Consider the following 18,631-nt stretch of genomic DNA (forward strand, 5'->3'; position numbering starts at 1 on the left):
GACCTCAGGTAGTATTTTGTTGTGTATATTAGACCTTACGATGTCTTCTGATGTAACCAGATGATCTTAAACTGTCTTTTTCTGTCTAGAAAAGAAGTGAAGAGTTCACCTGTTGTCTTTTTGTCTATAGATAACGTCAAGTGGAATTCTGTTGTCCAGAGAATTCTTCAAAGATTATTCTGTCTACAGAAGACCGCAAAGGCTCTTCTATTGCCCTGTTGTGTATTGTCGTCTGTTCTTCATCTGTCATAAACAAAGTCAAAGAATTTAAGATTATATTCTTATTTCACAGCAAATTTATTTCCAGACAACATCTAAACTTCCTTCTCTATCTTGGCGGTTTTTTTACCATTTGCCCCAAGTTACATGAAGCGTCCTCTAAGTTCCATTTTCTACTTTGAAATATGTCTCTATAAATATAAATACATTTTAACAGAGCGAAAAACAGAACAGAACATTGTGTAATATTCGTGACTAAACACATTTAAGGCTATTACTCATTATTTTATCAACATTACCATCATCAGAGCGTCATCGTAATCATTTAAAGGAGAAAAACAACCTAATACCAAACCCATAAGAAAAATATAGCGGATCTAAGCTACAAAATGGTCATCCACGCCAAAACCAAAAAAAAGAAAACACAAAAATTCCCAGTCAAGTAACAGAAAAAACCGGCAAATAAAGGATGAGGGAGAGTTTTTTTTGAGTCTTTGTAATATTATTAATATCAACTTGCCGGTGGTTTGGCGATTTGTACATAACAATTTGCTAAACACTCTCAAAAACTGTGTAAAGCCATTAATAAACAATTCTGTTTTTTTTGTGGAAAAAATATCTGCAGGGTTGGGAGGCAAAAACACCAGCAATTGAAAGCAATTTAGTGTTATGCCATTATGCAAGGGCACAAATTTGTTGAATATCTTTTTTTGTCTTGTGCTTAGCATGACAATATTGCGGTTATTTTTCCTGGTTTCTGGTTTTCTCTTAAGAGAGGGTGGTCGGTCATGTTGTTTTGTACAAAACTTAAGAATGACAAGGCGTGTATTTCGTGTAGATTATCCATTGATGTTGCCAAAAGTAATTCCACACAAAATCCTTATTTTGTTTTTTCCTCAAACTAATCATTCTAAGGATAATATTAGTGTAAATTGCTTTAAGTGCTATTTAATTGGAAAATCAGAAGATGAAACAAACAAGGGAATTTCATATTTTGTAAACAATTTCTAGGAAGATTTTTAATGCCTAATTCTTATAATATTTTTTAGAATAGGAAAGCTGCAGTTTTATATATTTTTGTTAATGAAAATAAGCTCAAAACAAACAATTATTAAAAAACTCTAGAAATTCATAGAATAAACGGGCATTATTAGTCGTCTCCAACTTCGTTTTAATTCGTAGAAAGATGTTGTTCTAAGATTGGATTAACATTAACATCCCGACGCCCACCTTAATTCAGTAAAATTTAAATTAACGAAAAAATCGGTAAAAATTAAAACGAAAAATTTTGAACGAAAAAGTGGAAAAGGTGGATTTTTAAATAATCTATCTGCCTAGAAAACTTGGATTTTTTAAAAATATTTTTAAGCCAACATCTGCCTAGAAAACGTGGATTTTTAAACAAAATTTTTAAGGGGCCATTAGCCCACAAAACGTGGATTTTTTAAACAATATTTTTAAGAGACCATTAGCCCACAAAACTTGGATTTTTTAAACAATATTTTTAAGGGACCATTAGCCCACAAAAGGTGGATTTTTTAAACAATATTTTTAAAGGACCATTAGCCCACAAAACGTGGATTTTTTAAAGAATATTTTTAAAGGACCATTAGCCCACAAAACGTGGATTTTTTAAAGAATATTTTTAAAGGACCATTAGCCCACAAAACGTGGATTTTGTAAAGAATATTTTTAAAGGACCATTAGCCCACAAAACGTGGATTTTGTAAAGAATATTTTTAAAGGACCATTAGCCAACAAAACTTGGATTTTTTAAACAATATTTTTAAGTGACCATTAGCCCACAAAACGTGGATTTTTTAAACAATATTTTTAAGTGACCAATAGCCCACAAAACGTGGATTTTTTAAACAATATTTTTAAGTGACCAATAGCCCACAAAACGTGGATTTTTTAAACAATATTTTTAAGGGATAATTAGCCCACCAAATATGGATTTTTTAAACAATATTTTTAAGGGACAATTAGCCCACAAAATGTGGATTTTTTTAAACAATATTTTTAAGTGACCATTATCCCACAAAACGTGGATTTTTTAAACAATATTTTTAAGTGACCATTAGCCCACAAAACGTGGATTTTTAAACAAAATTTTTAAGGGACCATTAGCCCACAAAACGTGGATTTTTTAAACAATATTTTTAAGATTCCATTAGCCCACAAAACTTGGATTTTTTAAACAATATTTTTAAGGGACCATTAGCCCACAAAACTTGGATTTTTTAAACAATATTTTTAAAGGACCATTAGCCCACAAAACGTGGATTTTTTAAAGAATATTTTTAAAGGACCATTAGCCCACAAAACGTGGATTTTTTAAAGAATATTTTTAAAGGACCATTAGCCCACAAAACTTGGATTTTTTAAACAATATTTTTAAGTGACCATTAGCCCACAAAACGTGGATTTTTTAAACAATATTTTTAAGTGACCAATAGCCCACAAAACGTGGATTTTTTAAACAATATTTTTAAGTGACCATTAGCCCACAAAACGTGGATTTTTTAAACAATATTTTTAAGGGACAATTAGCCCACAAAATGTGGATTTTTTTAAACAATATTTTTAAGTGACCATTATCCCACAAAATGTGGATTTTTTTAAACAATATTTTTAAGTGACCATTATCCCACAAAACGTGGATTTTTTTAAGTGACCATTAGCCCACAAAACGTGGATTTTTTAAACAATATTTTTAAGTGACCATTAGCCCAGAAAACGTCGATTTTTTAACAATATTTTTAAGGGACCATTAGCCCAGAAAACGTGGATTTTTTAAACAATATTTTTAAGTGACCATTACCCCACAAAACTTGGATTTTTTAAACAATATTTTTAAGTGACCATTAGCCCACAAAACGTGGATTTTTTAAACAATATTTTTAAGTGACCAATAGCCCACAAAACGTGGATTTTTTAAACAATATATTTAAGGGATAATTAGCCCACCAAATATGGATTTTTTAAACAATATTTTTAAGGGACAATTAGCCCACAAAATGTGGATTTTTTTAAACAATATTTTTAAGTGACCATTATCCCACAAAACGTGGATTTTTTAAACAATATTTTTAAGTGACCATTAGCCCACAAAACGTGGATTTTTTAAACAATATTTTTAAGTGACCATTAGCCCACAAAACGTGGATTTTTTAAACAATATTTTTAAGGGACCATTAGCCCAGAAAACGTGGTTTTTTAACAATATTTTTAAGGGACCATTAGCCCAGAAAACGTGGATTTTTTAAACAATATTTTTAAGGGACCATTAGCCCAGAAAACGTGGATTTTTTAAACAATATTTTTAAGTGACCATTAGCCCACAAAACGTGGATTTTTTAAACAATATTTTTAAGTGACCATTAGCCCACAAAACGTGGATTTTTTAAACAATATTTTTAAGTGACCATTAGCCCACAAAACGTGGATTTTTTAAACAATATTTTTAAGTGACCAATAGCCCACAAAACGTGGATTTTTTAAACAATAATTTTAAGTGACCATTAGCCCACAAAACGTGGATATTTTAAACAATATTTTTAAGGGAGCATTAGCCACAAAACGTGGATTTTTTAAACAATATTTTTAAGGGACCATTAGCCCACAAAACGTGGATTTTTTAAACAATATTTTTAAGGGACCATTAGCCCACAAAACGTGGATTTTTTAAACAATATTTTTAAGGGACCATTAGCCCGCAAAACGTGGATTTTTTAAACAATTTTTTAAGGGACCATTAGCCCAAAAAACGTGGATTTTTTTAAAAATATTTTTGAGGGACCATTAACCCACAAAATGAGGATTTTTTAAACAATATTTTAAGTGACTATTAACCCACAAAACGAGAATTTTTTAAACAATATTTTTAAGTGACCATTAGCCCACAAAACGTGGATTTTTTAAACAATATTTTTAAGTGACCATTAGCCCACAAAACGTGGATTTTTTAAACAATATTTTTAAGGGACCATTAGCCCACAAAACGTGGATTTTTTAAACAATATTTTCAAGGGACCATTAGCCCACAAAACGTGGATTTTTTAAACAATATTTTCAAGGGACCATTAGCCCACAAAACGTGGATTTTTTAAACAATATTTTTAAGTGACCATTAGCCCACAAAACGTGGATTTTTTAAACAATATTTTTAAGTGACCATTAGCCCACAAAACGTGGATTTTTTAAACAATATTTTTAAGGGACCATTAGCCCACAAAACGTGGATTTTTTAAACAATATTTTTAAGGGACCATTAGCCCACAAAACGTGGATTTTTTTAAACAATATTTTCAAGGGACCATTAGCCCACAAAACGTGGATTTTTAAACAATATTTTTAGGTGACCATTAGCCCACAAAACGTGGATTTTTTAAACAAAATTTTTAAGTGACTATTAGCCTACAAAACGTGGATTTTTTAAACAAAATTTTTAAGTGACTATTAGCCCACAAAACGTGGATTTTTTAAACAATATTTTTAAGTCACCATTAGCCTACAAAACGTGGATTTTTTAAACAATATTTTTAAGTCACCATTAGCCCACAAAACGTGGATTTTTTAAACAATATTTTTAAGTCACCATTAGCCCACAAAACGTGGATTTTTTAAACAATATTTTTAAGTCACCATTAGCCCACAAAACGTGGATTTTTTAAACAATATTTTTAAGTCACCATTAGCCCACAAAACGTGGATTTTTTAAACAATATTTTTAAGTCACCATTAGCCCACAAAACGTGGATTTTTTAAACAATATTTTTAAGTCACCATTAGCCCACAAAACGTGGATTTTTTAAACAATATTTTTAAGCGACCATTAGCCCACAAAACTTGGATTTTTTAAACAATATTTTTAAGCCCACAAAACGTGGTTTTTTAAACAATATTTTTAAGCGACCATTAGCCCACAAAACTTGGATTTTTTAAACAATATTTTTAAGCCCACAAAACTTGGATTTTTTAAACAATATTTTTAAGCCCACAAAACGTGGTTTTTTAAACAATATTTTTAAGCCCACAAAACGTGGTTTTTTAAACAATATTTTTATTTATTTTTTTTTTTTAATAAATCTCTAAAATATTTTATTTTTTATGGACGACATGCTAATAACAATTGCCTGTTTGCGTAGCATAGGAATGATTAGCATAACATGTACTTGTGTAAAACGTTTATTTATTTTTTCCAAATACTTTTCCTCCTCATTATTATCGATGACATTTCCATATAAATATTTTGATTAGCACGACAATTACAGTGTGTTAAAAATAATCACATGAACATAAGCCATAATTATACTCATACAAAACATAAAAAAACCTTAACATGAACCTCTAGTTGACCCTTGAACTATAACTGCCTTTAACAAACACTGTTATTACAGACAATTATAGCTATGGAAAAAAGAAGAGGAGAACAAAAAAACTAAACAATGGTATACAACAATGGGTATTTCTATCACGAATTCAATACTTGTCATTTACAATAACTCCTACTGATTTATGCATACAATACAATATGAACTCACTCACACACACATGTTTAATCGCACAAAGGAAAGCCCTAACGCATAAACACTTTATTAAGTTATTTAGGTTCAGAAGGCTATACAAATAGATAAGAATAGAACAAAAAACAGAAACCTCCTTCTTCTTTTCACCCTCTGCAATGGTTCAATTAAGGTGTATAACACAACAGCAACAACAATAAAAAATGCCCATCCCTCATAATTCCATTTGACTTCTTAGCAAATGCCCTTTGGCTATTTTAGTCACTCCAATACAATAGAACACAACACCACAACTCTGTGCAGCATAATAGAATAACACAAATACAACAATGATGACCCGGCGAGAGTGTGTCTTCTATGGACGAACAATTTGTGTGTGTCGCCATAACTCATGCTAATGTCACATTTGTGCTCCTAACCAAGTGACATAAATGACATACCCATCCATGCAGACTTCTACTTCTTCTGCAGACTTCTTTCTACCTCCTTTAAACCAAGTGTATGAACTTTTGTACAATTATATGAATTACCGGCCTAACAAGAGATCTTATGGTATTTTAACTTTTACTCACACACACAAATACACCCGTAAAAATATACTTCAGCTTCACACCTTATGTGAGCGTGTGTATGCATACGCTGCATTTATACACCAAAGGCATTTCTCGGTGTTTTGCCTAGAAGCAAAATTCAAAGAAGAAATCAAAAGGAGTACATTTAAATTTTTCGAAAATTTATGACTTTATTTATGATGTGCATTTATATCAATGTGTGTAGATGTGTGTGTGTGTATTTGTGTAAGTTAACTTGACAAAAGTTATGAGTTTTCTAATGCAAATATTGCAGTAAACATCAAATGCAGTTATGTCCTTATTGAAATTGTTGGCTTGTTGTTATTGTGATACGATAATATAGCCTACGAGCACTTTGTATTGTGCACACACATACATTCATATACAGGTCACCCGGGTAAATGGAACATTACTAAAGACAGTGGTATAAACACATGAATAGAGGGGCAAATAATAATCTCCTCACAATGCGGTGGACATGAGAACTAAAATAAAAGGTCAAACTAGAGTCAAATATTCTGAAAAACCTCCTGAATTTTTAAAATCGCCTAAAACAGCATTTCGTATAAAACTTCTTACAGCAGGTTTTCGGTATTTAGAGGAGTTTAGCAACATTTTTGACTACCTGTGATTTGCCATTTGAAATTCCCGATGGTCACAAAACTTATCCACCAAAAACTGTCAACATAGGTCAATGTTTTGGTATAGCCCCATATAACGGTATCTCAGGATTTTGAGTATTTTGTGGATTTGATATTTCAGATTCCCAATGGTCGCAAAACTTCTGCACTAAAAATGTTCAACTTGTCCAACATTGTCCATGTTTAATCCCCCATATAACGGTAGTTGTCACAAAACTTCTCCGCGATAAATTTTCAGCATAGGTCCATGTGTTGGTATAGCCCCATATAACAGCACCTCTAGTGTTTTTAAACTATAGCTACATTTTTGACAGAAATACACAAATTGGGTGCCACCGTGGTGCAATGGTATGCACACCCGCCTTACACACAGAAGGTCGTGGGTTCGATTCCCCGCCCAGGCAACATCAAAACACTTTTCAACGGTGACAAAATACACCTCAGTAATGTTGGCGACATTTCCTAAAACTTCTCTACAAAAGTGGTGTCTTAGACACGCCGTTCGGATTCGGCGATAAACTGTAGGTCCCATATCATTGAGCTAATATGAATCGGGGTGCACTCATTGATATGAGAGAAGTCTCCCTTGTCCCTTATGGGATGTTTGTGGAACAATTATTACACATAATTTGACATTTAAGGTTCCTAATGGTCAAAAAACTTATTTACAAAAAATTGCCAAAATAGGTCCACATTTCGATATAGCCCCCACATAAACGTACCGACCGGTTGAAGACATTTTTAGATAAACTTTCTGACATAATTTGGGCATTTGGGTCGGCAGATGTCACCACCTAGAATTGTGGACAGAAATCTAATTATCCCAGTTAAGTTCACAATATTTATGGTGGAGGGTATAAAGCGTTTTTTTTTTAAGGTTTTAAGGCAATAATTTCTGAAAACATGGACTTGCCTGTGCGTTCAGAAAAAACATTAGGATTAGGTTATTTCTTCCGAATCGGATACTCAATTCGTAAGCTATCGTGCTCATTGGTCATTTTATTTAGCCTTTGGGTAATAATCTCAGAAATTACGGGCTTGTCACCAAAAAATGATATCCTTGTAACAGCCAGCAAAAAATCAGATCCGTTAGTCATTATTAGACAGCGGGATACTATGCAAATGGTTAGGACGGTCGTAGAGAAAATCTGATTAGACAGAAACTCGTTTTATCACAAAATAAAACGAATTAGGCCCAGAAAATTTTCATTTTTCGTGCATATTTTGAGATATTTTTACATATTTGCATAAAATAAGCATATGCAAAACCAGAGATATACCCTCAGCCAATGTGAAGCGAAACTTTCATCTACAGGCAGATCAAATTATTTGGGGTCTCTTCAGAATTTTGTGGCCCTTTTTTAACATTTGCACTTGCCGAAAAAACGTGGATTAGGAATTAACTGCACTTAGACACAAATGCAGAACTTTTGTGGGGGAGGAACTCTTAGGGAGGACCGATATGGGCCATTTTAGAAGTTAAACTAAATTTTGACAAAATATTAGGAGAAACAAAGTTTGGACCAAATTTGTTGACCAATCCAAGTGATATCATCCGAACTTGGTTTCATGGACCACAACTTCCGGTACTACTCCACCAATAAAATGTCACTAAAATGATTTTATTTGGGGAGAAGTACCGGAAGTTGTGGTCCATGAAACCAAGTTCGGATAAAATATGACGAAGACCAAATGTTGGACCAAATCGGTTGAACAGTCCGAGAGTTATCGTGGCATAGGGTTTTTTACACATTTCGAGCTGTTTTTCCTTGCCCCTGAAATAAATTTTACCGTCGTAATGGAGGTAGCGAATGCAAATCGCTTCAACATAAATCAAAGTGATTCCAGAGCAGGTCTTAAAGTGAAGTTAACCGAAATTTTGTGTGGGAGGTACCAGAAGGAGTAAACAAATATAGTCCATATTTGAACCTGATCTATGTCTGGTAGATATAATAGGATGTTCAGAGTATGGATTACATCGGTCACTCCATTCAAGAGTTATCGTGCCACAATTTTTCCAAAAATTTTTGAACTTTTGTGAGGGAGGTACCTGAAGGAGTGGAGCGATATGGTTTATCTTCGAACTAAAACTATGTTTAGATCCGTTCGAAATTTATCTTGCGCTCCAACCACAACACACGGTGTCATAGGGGTTTTTTGCAACTTTCAGGATATTTGCTCAAGAAGTATGGACTTGCCCCTGATGAAACTTGTACCGTCGTATGGCGGACAGTGAATACAAGTTGTCACAACAAAAATCAAAGGGATTCGAGAGCAGGCCCTAAACTGAACTTTTCCGAACTTTTGTGTGGGAGGTACCGGAAGTAGTGGATCGATATAACCCATCTTCGAACTTAAACTAAGCTTGGGCAAAATATTACGAAAGCCGAATTTTGGACCGAATCGGATGACCCATTCGAGTGTTATCGTGCGCACCAGCCAGCCAGACAGACGAACGGACATGGCTAAATCAATTCCAGTTTGTCTAAAACACATTTCGTCCAAACATACTTGGGGTGTAAACCCATGATTTCTATGAGGCACATTTTGCCCGTATGAAAGTGTATATACCCTCGTTAGCATAAGTGCTGAGGGTATAAAAATATATAAAAGGATTTATTGTCTTCGTTAGGGGTATGAAACTTCACACCTGAAATTTGTCTGCTTGGGTCCACGTCTGTATATAGCCCCCATAGAACTGTGCCTCCCGATTTCCGATATCTTGAAGGTTGTGGCCTCAATATCACACTTAAATGACTAACATTTTGTAAAAAGTCTTTGTTGGGAGTTCAAACCTTTCCACCTGAAATTTGTCAGTATAGGCCCACGTCTTCATATAGGCCCCATAGAACGGTTCCACCCGATTTCCGATATTTTGAATGTTGTAGCCTTAATATCCCTCCGAAATGCCTAACATTTGGTATTAAGTCTTACTTGGAGGTATAAAACTTTACACCTGAAATTTGTCGGTATAGGTCCACGTCTTCATATAGCCCCCATGGTACGGTACCTCCCGATTTCCGGGATTTAGAAGGTTGTGTTCTCAATATCCCTCCGAAATGGGTGAAATTTGGTATTAAGTCGTCCTTGGGGGTATAAAACTTTCCACCTGAAATTTGTCGGTATAGGTCCATGTCTTCAGATAGCCCCCATAGTACGGTACCTCCTGATTTCCGGTATTTTGAAGGTTGTGGCCTCAGTATCCCACCAAAATGGCTGAAATTTGGTATTAAGTCTTCCTTGGGGGTAAACAACTTTCCACCTGAAATTTGTCGGTATAGGTCCATGTCTTCATATAGCCCCCATAGTACGGTACCTCCTGATTTCCGGTATTTTGAAGGTTGTGGCCTCAATATCCCACCAAAATGGCTGAAATTTGGTATTAAGTCTTCCTTGGGGTAAATAACTTTGTACCTTAAATTTGTGCCTTCATATAGCCCCCATAGAACGATACCTCCCGATTTTCGGTATTTTGTAGGATGAGGCTGTTGTTATACATTTCTCTATTTTATTGACTTGTCTGGAAAGAATTTTAAACACAAAAATTTTACATACAAACATTTTTGTACCTATTATTGAAATATTTGTCGTATAAGAATATATGTAAAATACATATATTTTGCATATGCAAAAATTTATGCATTTTGCACAATTTTGCATATGTCATATATTTCGATTGCAATTTAATCAGAAGCCAAAAATATGCCCAGTCCCAAAATTTGACATGAATCGGACCAAAAATAGGGGTGGCATAAAATTCCGCTGTCTAATCGTTATGTAACGCATGTAATCAAGCTACTTTCCGCATTACCAGTAAACTGCAAAATAATGGGTTATTTCTTTAGAATTTTACAAGGCAAAACTATTTATTTTTACTCCTAACTAAGTAATGAGTTCCGGCAGCGAATTTTTTGTGAACAAAATAAAAAAACATTTGGCGGTGCACATGTAAGCGTTTAAACAGCCCTTAATGTTCGTACGAGTGGCACAGTGTGTAGTGTGTTTGGCTACAAATCAGAAGTTAGCATGATCAAATCCAGCAGAGAGCAAAATAGATTAAAACTATGAAGTGTGTAAAAATTGAAAACAAATTCCACCTAAACTGTTCTAAAAAGTTCTCATGAATTTCTCATGATCAAATCCAGCAGAGAGCAAATTAAATTAAAACTGTGAAGTGTGTAGAAATTGAAAAACAAATTCCACCTCAACTGTTCTACAAATAGAACATATATTTTTAGCTTATTTTTCAACTTCTAGGGCCAGTTATTCTAGTGGTTATAAAATAACTAGTTATTTAGACCAACATGCCCTTGTTATAATAATGGGTTAGTAGGAGGTTTTGTAAGTAGTTACTATAAAAGCCCATTATTTGGTAATAATTTTTTGCTGGACAGGACTACATTTGGCAAACATTTTCAAAACGATTTTCGAGCAGCCCTTAAACTACCCAAAGGGGTGAACCGATAAAGTATATCTCCGAATGTGATTTATATAGCTCTTTTTGTTGAGAATTATATATTTCAGATAACGTGTCTGGTTAAGGACAGTAACTCTTCGTTCCCTCAATAGCTGCATTAGAGATGCAGTTCGACTGTACGTGATAATGAATATTGAAAATTGTTCCACTGTCAAATATTTAAATGCTATTTGATATTGCGTATAGATGGCTAGAATATTTGCCATAAAATCGTAAATGTTCTTACAAACATACACATGTATAGTTGGACTTTTGAATACAGACTTCAAAACACATATATGCACGTATACATATGAATGTCTGTGTCTATCTTTGTGTGGAAAATAATATTTGATAAAAATGACACTGTCCTATGTGCCGCTCGTACTAAAACCATTTGTCATATCGATTGCAGAGATTTTCAAGTTTCAGTGACTATGACACCAGGATAACTCAAAGGCTTATAGCACTATGGTATACCAATGGAGTCGCACACACACACACACGCACATGATGATGTGTCATAAAAACTACCTTGGCACTGCAGTTTTAAATTTGTTTTACTGCAACATTTATTAAAAGAGTAACTGAAATAAAGTGGCAAAACGTTTTGCCCCATATCTTCAATTTAGAGTGTTTTTTTGCAGTATGGCCACAAGCATTGGCATGTATCATTTCTTTTTGGTAGTTCAAAGTTAAAAGGACAATCATTGAATTTTGTTCTTTTTGAAAAACAAAAAGTGATTTATTGTATTCATAAAATAGTTTTGAATATACATTAAATAAATTGTATATTGAAGAAAGGGAAGAAAGTTGTAATTTGTAAGAAATGGGATTTGTGGAATTTTGTGATAAGAGGTGTGTGGGGTAACAACAGATTAATTTTGAGTTATATGAGAAAGGTTTCGTATTATATGTAAAAGTAGCTGAAAATGGAGGATAAAAAAGGATGACTCACATTTTTAGTACCAAAATGCGCATTTGTTTTTTCGACTGAAGGTAGTGATTTTGAGCCTTCGGCAAACCAACATGTAATTTTTTACACGGCGATTAAAACTCTCAGCGTAAAGTTGGTTACACCTCCTAAGTATTATGGTGAGCTACAAGCAGGAGATTCCATTTTGTTGAGTTTAAAATAAAATCGGGCTGCATTCTTTTAATGTTAAAGAAGTCCCTTTTTGGTCATATTTCGATGTTCATGACAAATAGATTTTTGTATAGGAATACAACCTCTAGTACTTTTTATAAATTTTTAATTTGGTATTGCATTTATTCCAAGAAATAAGCAGATGAACCCCTTATCACTGCACTTCCTGGCCTAATATTTTCATTTACTTGCGATTATCATTCATTTGAATGGTTTCATGATTTCTTATTGAAGTTTCTTATTTCTTTTTCATTTATTACAATGACAAGTCTTGAAATCGTGGCAAATATTTGTCTCTGGTTTCTGACATTATGCACAAATACATATTTATATATATTTATACATACATATTTTTATGATTTTAATTTTGTCTGAATGGATGGATGAAAAAAAGGAGAACAACACAAAAAGATGACAAGAAAAATATAAATAAAATAAAATTTCATTACTTGGCATTGCGAGAGTATTTCGTTTTCTTATTCGTTGAAAATGTTTCAACATATACACGGCACCAGTGTGTGTATGTGTATGTATATTTGTGTGTAAGAGAGTCCTTTTATACATTTGCATAAATTCTTTGTAAAAGAATTTCAGCAATATTGTCATTATGACACAATATTCCATAACAACAACGACGACAACAAAAGGCGACCATCAACCAAATCACAGCCATAAAAATAAACCGAGCGCTTTACATTTAAATTACAAAACAAAAAATATATGAAATCAAAAGAAAAATCTAGCCCAGCAACAATTCAAAATGGCCAGAATTTCAGGCACCTCAAAGCGCAACAGAACAAGAGAAACAAACTTTTCAAATAACAAAAATAATAATGATAATAATGCGACAACAATAAAAGAACGTTGCCAACAAAAAAACACGAAATTCATTTAATTCCTTTATTAGTTTTGAAAAGTGGCTCAACAACAGCGCGACACACAAACAAAAATGTGTTTATAGCAACAAAACAGCCCAAAAATATTCATACATATTTAAACAACCACAATTTACACCAAATGCCATTAAGTTCTAATAAAATTTGAAATTGTTTTTGGGGCTCTTCGTTAGACTTCAAAAAACTCATAATTATAATTTTAAATTGTTCATTTGTCATTTTATGAAAATTAAAAGCATGCCATGGTTCGCTCGGTGAAGCGTGGCGTCTGAATTGAAGGAACAAATAACAGAAAAAAATAACAAACTCTCCCATAGACGTTGCTGGGCAAAAACCCCAACAAGGACAACGGATAGCTGTGATAACACAATGAAAAAAAAAAACAGCAAAAAATCAACCCCTTTAATTGAATTTCCTGTCAACACAAATTTAGTCCTTAGACAAATGAAAACAAACTGATTGTTAGACCTGGTCTGAAAGGTAGCATGTTTACAGTGTTTTAAATAGGAATATCGGATGGGTACGAATCCGAGTCCGTTCAGTGCTTCATAATCAAAATCTCTTAAAGTCTTACGTAGACAAAATATGACATATTGAGTATGACATACTCTGTAGACAGTCTTCTATAGACAACATAACACCTCTTCAGGTCTTCCAAAAGACAATTGAAGGGCTCTTTAGGTTTTAGGTAGACAACAGGAGGAATCTTGAGGTTCTCTGAAAAATAGAAGCCCTCTTTGTGGACAAATAGAAGACCGCTATAGTTTTTTTTGGGACAAAACAGGACCTCAAGAGGTCTCATATAGATAATAGAAGACCCTTTGAGGTCTTCTTTAGACAACAGAAGACCAGCTTAGGGCTTCTATACGCAAAAGAAGATCTTCTAAGGTCTTGCTTTGACTACAAAATATCACTTCAGGTAATCTTTCGAATACAGAAAACCTTTTTTAGCGCTTCTACGATCGTTTTAGCTCTCCTTAACACAATAGGAGATCTAATGATATATTTGTGAACGCAAAGGGACCTCTATAGGTCCTCTCAAGGCAACGGAAGGCTCCTTAATGTCTGGAGATCTTCTTTGACAAAGAAGACTTTAAGATGTATTCTATGGGCAAAAGAAGGCCTTGAGGTCTATGGACAATAGAAGGCCCCTGGGCTATAAAACCCCTCTTGAGGTCTTTTATGTCATCCTTAAGTCTTCTTTTGACAATAGAAGACCTCTTGATAAAAGAGTACTCCACGAGATCTTCTATAGACAACAGAAGACGTCGTTTTATCTTCAATGGACAATATAAAGCCTCTTGAGGCTTTCCCAAGTGGTCCTCTATAAACAATAGAAGGCCTCTTGAGGTTTTATGTGCACCTCTTGTAGCCTTTATGGACAATAGAAGGCCTCTTAGGGTATTCTATGGACAATAGAAGGCCCTCTGAGATCTTTTGTGGTATTCAATTGACACAGGAAAACCACTTGAAGTCTTATGAGGGCAATTGAAGGCCTCTTGGGGTCTTCTATGGAAAATGCAAGACCTCTTAAGGTCGTATTAGGACAATAGAAGACCTCTTGAGGCTTCGTAAAGACCTCTTGGGGTCTTCGGTGGACAAATAAAACTTGTTGAAGTCGTCTATAAATAATATTAGGGCTCTGGACGTTTTCTATGGACAAAAGAGCACCGCTTGTGGTTTTCTATGGACAACAGAAGAATTCCAGGTGTCTTCTTTGGACAATTAAGGGACATCTTGAGGTGTTGTATGGACAAAAGTATGAATCTTAAGCTTTTCTAAGACCTATTGACGTCTTCTATAGGCCCGTTGAGGTCCATTTTAGAAAACAGTGCCTTCTTGAACTCTACTATAGGCAACATGCTTCCTCTTGAGGTATTTTATGAAATAAAACCAGTAGGAAAAGACCAAAGTCGGGCGGGGCCGACTATGTAATACCCTACACCAGAAGTTTTTTAATAACCCAAAATAAACATTAAAGTAAATTTTTTGAACTCATTAAACTCCAAATGGCAAATTGGAGCCATATTTGGGGAAAATCGTTAAAATACCTAAAATCGGGAGGTACCGTTATATGGGGGCTACAAAAAAACATGGACCTATCTTAACAATTTTAAGTGGCGAAATTTCGTGGCCACTGGGAACCACATATGTAAAATTTCAGCTAGTTCAAGCAAAAAATGTGGCTAAGATCCCTAAAATACCTTAAATCGGGAGGTATCGTTATATGGGGACTATACCGAACCGTGGACCTATCTTGACAATTTTTAGTGGAGCAATTTCGCGGCCATTGGGAACCTCAAATGTAAAATTTCAGCTGGTTTGGGCAACAAATGCGGCTAAGATCCTTAAAATACCTTAAATCGGGAGGTACCGTTATATGGGGGCTATACCAAAACTTGGACCGATATAGCCCATCTTCGAAATTGATCTTCCGACGGCTAAAAAAATGATATTCCCCAATTTTCAGCGAAATCGGTCAACAAATGCGACCTGTATGTTGCGAACGGACGGTCGGACGGACGGACGGACGGACATGCATAAATCGACTCAGAAAGTGATTCTATGTATATCCCTAGAAGGAACTATGGGTCTATCTCGCTTCCTTTTGTATGTTACATACAAATTCACTAACACATAATACCCCTTATCACATAGTGGTGTAGTGTATAAAAATACTTCCTGTGTTCTTTAATGATAGAAGGCCTCTTGAGGTCTTCTTTGCACAAAAGTAGGCAATAGTAGGCCCGTTGAAGTATTCTTTAGACAACAAAAGACCTCTTGAGGTCTTTTATGGACAAACTAAGGCCTCTTGAGGTCTTCCTTCTATGGACAAAAGAAGGCATCTTGGGGTCCCCTATGGAGAAGAGAAGACATCTAGAGGTCTTCTATGAACAACAGAAGGTCCTTTATGGATAGTTGAAGGCCTCTTGGATCCTTTTTAGACAAAAGATCGCCTCTACATGGACAACAAAGTACATTCTGTGGTCTTTTGTGGTTGAAATTAGCCTCTTGAAGTCTTCTGTGGATAAAAGAGAACCTCTTGTTGTCTTCAATTAACAATAAAAGGACTCTTGAGGTCTTCTATGGTTAAGGAGGCCTCTTGGAGTCCCCTATGGACAAGAGAAGACCTCTAGCAGTCTTCTATGGGCTAAAGAAGGTCCTTTATGGATAATAGCAGACCTCTTGGGGTCTTCTTTAGACAACAGCACACTTCTTCAGGTCTTCTACAGACAACAGAAGATATCTTGATGTCTTATACAGACAACAGAAGACACCTTGAGGTCTTCAATGGGACAACAGACAACCTCTTTATGTCTTCCATAGACAACATCTTGTGTTCTTTCAAATACAGAAAACCACTTGAGCTATTCTTTCCACTAAAGATTAATCTCTTAGACTATTGAACAAATTTTATCACTTTCCTCACACTAATTCAACTTGTTATAACTTTAACCACAGTGGCCACGTATTAAAAAATTTAAAGTGAAAAAAAATAACTCAAATTTTCTCTCTTTATTTCGGGGTCATGTATAAGAGGCCAATTTTAACCACAGTGGCCACGTATTAAAAAAATTAAAGTGAAAAAAAAAAACAACTCTAATTTTCTCTCTCTATTACGGGGTCATGTATTAGAGGCCACGCGTATTTGTCACTTTTCCTTTCCTCTTTTTGTATATTTATATTGTTGCTGTTGTTTTATTTTATTTGGTCTCGTTTATTTTTTCGCATTTTGCCTTGACAAGTAGGTGGCATGTCATTTTGACCTTTAATTTCATGTTTTAATAACCTACAATTTAACATTTTGTCCTTACATCTTTCATAGCCATGGGATGGATAGACAAGAAAGAAAGAAAAAACAAAGCAAAGAAAAAAAGTACCCAAAAAGGAATGGTCAGTAGTAAATATCTAAACAACACCAGTTGAAAAAAAAGGGTTCCGTTATTTCTCCTTTACACCCCATTTATATAAATTGGATATACCACCATTCTTTACAACCATTTGGCTTGTCATCAATCAAGCGTAAAGTTCAGTTTTTTTATTTCTTTCCCGGTGCGTTCAGTTTTCCTTGGTAGCAAATGTTTAAGAAATCTCGTAACAAATAGTATAAAATTTTTTTGTTTTAATTTCAAGGGTGGAGGAAGGTTTCTTTGGATTTGTTTTTTTCGTCCAACAAGAAAGGTCATCTGCTAGTTCATGTAGTTGATGTATTTTTTTTGCTATGCCACTGGAACGCCCTAATAGCTTTTTTTTTGCTCAACAACTCCAAGTTGTTTTCCATTGTGTGACCCCCATATCCCGTTAAGGATGAATGAATAAGCATTTTCACCAACAAGTTGTTTATTCGATTTCTTTTTTTCATTCATATAATAATTTATAGGCGTGAGTTGTGATAGTAAAAGTAGGGAATCTATATTGAGATTGTGTGTGTTAAGTCAAAGGTTGTATAGTTACCCTTTTCCTAGGGTTAAGGATAACTGTTTGTGCGTGTGTGTGTCTGTATTTATATTAAAATGTAAACCATTTGGCTTGTCTAAAAAATGTCATTAAATTTAATTATTTGCAAAACACATCTGGTGACCTTTCACTTCTGTATGTTGGTTGACAATTTTTGGATACCCAAACGAATTTCAGTGTGTTTCAGGGACATGTCACTTCAATTTCCAGTTTCCAGGTTTGGGGTTATTAATGGATTTTTCCTAAGTTGCATAAAACAAGTTATATTGTGTTTTTAATAATTGATAGAAATATGAGGGGGAAGTGTCCATTAAATAAGGTGAGTTTTTTTTTTTTAAATTCAGGATACTTGTATTTTTAAATTTTTGACAAATGTGAAAGAAAATGTGGATCAGTAAAAGGCAGTTTGGTGGGTGAAATCAAGGACCTCAAAAACTTAAGATATTTGATTTTAGGGTCTATTGAAGTGGCTTTGGCTTTATAAACCTAACCAAGTTTCCCTCTCTTCTCGAATTTGACAACTCCTTGTTTTTGCTTCGAGAATTGTCTATTTTCCATAAAAGTGGGCAAGCCGCACTGTACAATAATACTAAAGGCGAATAAGTATGAAAAGAAAGAAACTTTCTATGAAAAGAATGAATCTATGAACAAAAAGTAAAAAAATTGTTAAGTTCGGCCGGGCCGACATTTTTATACCCTCCACCATAAATTATT

Source organism: Musca autumnalis, unplaced genomic scaffold (assembly GCF_047663935.1).
Source record: "Musca autumnalis isolate F117 unplaced genomic scaffold, ASM4766393v1 scaffold_1, whole genome shotgun sequence".
NCBI lineage: Eukaryota > Metazoa > Arthropoda > Insecta > Diptera > Muscidae > Musca > Musca autumnalis.